Below are 6000 nucleotides of genomic sequence, written 5' to 3'. Positions count from 1 at the left end.
TGCTCTGTTTCTCTCTTTCAAAAATGAATAAATGTAGAAAAAAAAAAGCTTCTTAAAATGGCAACATGAAGTAGACCCACTGTGTGATGATTTAGAAACTTAACTCATCACACTGACATTTGTTAAGTCACTTAATTTGGATTTAAGAAAAAAATTACTATTGTTAATGTAGAGAACAAATCTGTATTTGTTCACTGAAGAGTTCTAAAGCATTGGAATTTCAACAGCAGGAAATTCATTTCCCGATGTGCACTTATCACTTAAGAGACATCAAATAGCTCATGAATTAATACGCCAACAGCTATTGTCATTCCTTCGTGGGGGACTTTCACCGTTGGGTTAAGAGGAGGCTGAGCGCCCAATGCTGTTCATCCCATGTCTTGGGATATGTTTCTAAAGGTCTGACATTTGCATTAAATTTATAGGAGCAAATGTCATTGAATTAAGTGGAGAGGAATTGACATAGAATAAGGAGTCAGATGATGGTCCCAAGAGTGTCTGCTGTGCTTAACCTTCATCTAGAACTTCTGTCTCACATGCACTGACTTGGGAAATGCTGCTTCATGCTGTGTAGCTACTTGTCAGGCTTATGACTCAAGAAACTGAAGTATTAGCCAAATGAAACGTTGTGCAATTCAGGCTGCTCACTCACAGCACATACAATTTTAAATATAATTGTCTGCCAGCTTTGAGACCCTGAAGAGGAGCAGAAATGAAGTAAGAGGTGAAATATTCTGACTTTGCCTGCGAAGGGCAACAGGATGCCAGCAGAATCAGGTCATGCTGTTTCCCCCACTTCTAGTGAAATAGTAGACTCATGACAAATTTATGCAAATACAACACGTAAAATAATTTCTGGAAGGCAATTTCTTTTTCTTTTTGCCAAATCTTTCCTTTTTTGCCAAATCTTTCCTAATATGGCTTATATTAGTTTGTTTTAGAACCTAGCTCTTCCAATTTTTCCTATAAGCTCGGGCCATATTATGTTTATTTCACAGAAAGGCCAAGTCCCTACAAGGAGGGCTGGGAGTGAGAGGCCCTGAGGCAGGGAGATAACACAAGGCAGTTTCACTGCTGTTCTAGTCTTTCTCTCCCACCCCTTCCAATCTCAGAATAGCTAGGGTTCACTAAAGGAATCGTAATTATCATCTAAACCTGGGAGTGGACGTGCCTGGAACTGACAGTGAAATCACATCTTTATTGCAACTCCCACTTGAAAAACTCTCTCCTCTTGTCTAACAGGATATGAACGTTGACTCCCTAAGTAAAAATGCAGTGGTCATTAATATATCAGAAGGAAATTTCATGAAAATAAAATAAATATCCAGAAAAAGGAAGTCTTCTGCAAGAGGATATAGTCCCTTGGTCCTATAGGAGCTCCTGGGGGTCTTAAAGTGTTTCCAGGTGTCATTTACAGCTCCTGAGTTCCACCTGCCATACCGTATGAACACACTGCCCTTCGGGGGCTCTGTCCTCCACTTGCACTGTTCTCTACTGGGGGGCTCCATTTTTTTCTCCCTTAGCTTCTAGTTATCTACTTTCACCCACTCAGGCAGCTGTTGTGGTAGAGGATGTTCGTCCTAGGAGTTTGTCCTTCCTGGACTCAACGGTGAAGGTGTTCTTTAACATCAACAAAGGATCTAGCAATGAAGTATTAAAAGATCAAAAATTTATTTCTCATGGACTAGAGAACGTCCTAAACTGGTGAAGCATTCTGTATCCCCAAATTACTATATGCAGATTCCAAGTACAAATTCTCAGTGACCAGCTTTGGGCCCACTTTTATGGCTCCCACCCCATTTCTACTGGAAACACTGTTCCAAGCAACAACCAAAGACAGTCTCCTTATTCTGGGGTAAGGTGTTCAATTATCCTAAGTGAAGATGGAGGGAGATAACATTTTACCAGTGGAAGGGTTCTAAAACATAATCTACCCCAACTCTTTCAATTTTGTTCAGAGCAAGGAGAGGTTCAGAGAGGTTGCTCATTAAGAGTTGCTTGTTGGTGGTAATCAGATCCCTAATTTCCACTCCCAGGCAGTGTTAATTATACCATGATGTCTACTATGTTAACATTATTACAAGGGTCACAATAAAGTGCATTCAATCCAGCAAAAGGATATTAACTCCCCACCATGTACTACTATGGCTTACTCTATGCTAATCAAAGAGCTAGGTGCTGGGTGCACCCACAAAGACCCTTCTTCCCTGGAGCTCACAATTGCTGGAGAATAGATTGCAAGAAAAACACTGTTTGCATCATGGTTATGAACGTTAGTTGTCACAGTGCACAATGAGATAACTTACACTGGAAATAGATAGCTGCAATGTTGTTCTGCAAACATTTGCACATGTTTGGCATCTGTGGCATTTCCAGTTTAAGACTTTCTGACTGTATGAGCACATGCTTAGGTCTTGCCATCCTGTTCTCTAGTTCTGAATTTGTGGCCACAAGAATCATAGCAGGAGCATGGGCTACATAGAAGGCATGCTGGAAAGGCAGTCATCAGAGGGACGACTACAAAACGTCAAAACAGGAAGTTACCCAACTGACTAGGAAAATTTGTTTTACATTAATTATTATTATTTTTTTACTTGCTAAGGAATCACACTGTCAGAGTTTCCTATGAATATTTCTGTATAAAAATTTCTGCTCTGAAAAACATTATCCAAAGGATACAAAAATACTGGTTCAAATGTACAGGCACACACACCAAAATGTCCATCGACTGATGAATGGACAAAGATGTGGTATATAAAATTACTCAGCCATCAGAAAGGATGAAATCTCGCCATTTGCAACGTCATGGACAGAACCAAAGTGTATTATACTAAGCAAAATAAGTCAGAGAAAGACAAATACCATATGATTTCACTCATGTGTGGAATTTAAGAAACAAAACAGATGGGCATAGGGAAAGGGACAAAAATAAAATCAGGTAAAAACAGAGAAGAAGGCACACCATAAGAGACTCTTAACTATAGAGAACACACTGAGGGTTGCTGGAGGGAAGGTGGGTGGGGGGATGGGCTAAATGGGTGATCGGTACTAAGGAAGGCACTTGTTGGGATGAGCACTAAGTGTTATATGTAATTGATGAATCACTAAATTCTCCTCCTGAACCAATACTGCACAATATGTTAAAGAACTTGAATTTCAATAAAATCTTGGAAAGCTAAAAAAAGAAAAAAACATTAATTACAACATGAAATATAAAGAAGCAGATGGGGAAACAGGGAAGAGACTCCCACAATGAGGTCACTGGCAGGTAGACTGTGGAGAGGCCTCCCCCTGCCCTGGGTGAAAAACCCTCTAACCCTCTGCTTCCTTTGCTTTTGAGCTCAACCTTTTTTGCTGTTGTTTTTCTTTAGCCAGCAGAATGCTGGCTAAATTACAGATTAGGATGCTGGCATTCTAGATTCTTTTAAAGAAAATGTTACCTGTGCCACTGTGTATGGACCAAATTGTCTGAATTCTTCTACAGAGGAATTGAGTCTATAAAAATGACTTGATAATTTAGACAAAAGTAATTCCTTAAAGAGAAGTTATTTGTGTATTTAATACATGCCATGCTAGGTATTCTTTCCTCAAGAGGCAAGACCCAGCCCTTGCCCTAAAATGGTTAACAGTTTTGTTGGAAAGATACCATAAGATGGACAACTCCTGGTCAACTATGCTAAGTTTAAGAGCAGTTCAGGGGGACCTGGGTGGTTCAGTTGGTTAAGCTCCTGACTCTCGGTTTTGGCTCGGGTCATGACCTCATGGTTCATGGGTTCAAGCCCTGCATTGGGCTCTGTGCTGACAGTGAGGAGCCTGCTTGGGATTCTCTTTCTTCCTCTGTCTCTGCCCCCTCTCCCTCATACTCTCTTTCTCTTTCAAAAATTAATAAATAAACATGAAAAAAAAAAAAAAAAGAGCAGTTCAGATTGAGCACCACATCATGGCTGTCTGGGATTTCATGTGAAGCCATGGGCAGAATCCCATTCATATGAAGGATAATTCTGTCATTAAAACTATGTATATTGAACACTACTATGTGCCAGGTACTAATCTAGACAATTAGGACACCCCTGTCAACAAATCGACCTAATTCCCCACTCTCAGGGGAACTTACATTTTAGCAGAGGCTTTGCTAGTGACTTTGATAGACTCCATCAGGGCTCATATCCCATGAAGCTTCACAGTACCCATAATAGGCCAGGTGTCTACAACAAAGTGGGTGAGTCACCCGAACTACATGGAAGATCCACCTTGAGAAAGTAAAGACCAGGGCAGGAAAGTATGTACGACTTCCTCTTGCAATTTAAAATCTTGCCTTAAGTGTTTCTGTTGAAATTTTCTTCTCTTTTTTTTTTTTTTTCAACGTTTATTTATTTTTGGGACAGAGACAGACAGAGCATGAACAGGGGAGGGGCAGAGAGAGAGGGAGACACAGAATCGGAAACAGGCTCCAGGCTCTGAGCCATCAGCCCAGAGCCCGACGCGGGGCTCAAACTCACGGACCGCGAGATCGTGACCTGGCTGAAGTCGGACGCTTAACCGACTGCGCCACCCAGGCGCCCCTCTGTTGAAATTTTCTAAGCCAGAGTAATCATCCATAGACTGAGGGCACTTTCTATGAAACTGCTTGGTAAAGAATGGATCACCCTGGTATTGGCTGTGTGAGAGTCCCTGTAGGAGGGATAGTGGGTGGGTGGGTGGGTGTTCCGCTGTGCCTGGGCCTGGGGATCTGGGCCCACCTTCTCAGCTCTGCACCTCAGCAGCTTTGCAAAAGACAGTCAGGTTCCCAGACTGTCAGACTCCAATGATCTAAATGCAAACAATTGGTAAACTGAATTGTTACACTGATGTGAGTGAGTATAATACACATATTGATGTCTAGATTATTGAATTTTGAGACTATAGTACGGCAAAGGTAACAAAAAGGGTGAAAATTCAAATATACATTGAGAATAGGCAATGTGGCTGGCTTTTCATGTGGTTCTAGTGACTTACTTTTTATAACAATCTTTTAAAAAGACATTGTTGGTTTATTTTATAGGTAAAATAGCTGAGACTTAACAGGGCTACGTGGAGTCCCACAGGCCATGAGATCAAGGTCCATAGGAATAATGGCAATACTTTCATAGCACCTTTGTTAACCTACTGACTATTCCTCACAACGCTGTCGGGTGGGTACTCTTTTTAATCTCCATCTTATGAAGTACCTACTGAATGCAGAGGTTAAGTAGCTCACCCAAGATCCCAGACTGTTGTTAGTAGAACTGGGATTCAAATTTAAATCTCCAAAATTCATAGGCTCTTAACCATAATTCTAATCTGTCTCTCTGAGTAATTAATTTAATTACTATGAACTAAATATGTGTGTAATTTTTTAACGAAATGTTTCCGTATAATTAAAAAAATACATTTCAAGCTTTTAAGAGTGTTCCAACTTTTCCATATGTCATTTTGTTTTTTTATGTAACGAAGTCTTAAAAAGAATGGAAATAGACTGTCCCATGTTATAATCACATAAGGAGGAAGATTGTCCAAGCACTGCTAAAAACTCTAACTCCATGAACTCTACAGTTCATAGATCTTTTCTTCCTAGAATTTAATTTCCGTGTTAAATTTAATTTGTCTATCATTGCCTCAAAGCATCAAGAATACACTGAAACAACACCCAGGAAAAGTAAGGGATGTGGCATGTACAGCCTTGAGCTTGTTAGAGGGAGGGCAAGAACTGTGAGGAAAGAACTCTGGTCCTGTCCTTTCCTTTCTCTGCAGGAGAAATCTTGACATTTCTAAGAGAAGAGCCAGGAGCAGTTCCTAGTTCTCAGAACTGTTGGTCTGCTGATGAAAATGAGCATTTTTCATTTTGGACAAGTTATGTTGGAGATTCCTATCACTTCCCAAGTGAGACACCAGGTTGAGAGTTGGTTCTTCAAGTCCAGAGCTGCTTGGTGCCAAGGAGAACAAACAAATGGACAGATAAATAAATATCAAAGGCTGATAGCT

The sequence above is a fragment of the Leopardus geoffroyi genome, chromosome B1 (genome assembly GCF_018350155.1).
Source record: "Leopardus geoffroyi isolate Oge1 chromosome B1, O.geoffroyi_Oge1_pat1.0, whole genome shotgun sequence".
Classification (NCBI taxonomy): domain Eukaryota; kingdom Metazoa; phylum Chordata; class Mammalia; order Carnivora; family Felidae; genus Leopardus; species Leopardus geoffroyi.
Note: the sequence above shows the minus strand (reverse complement) of the source record.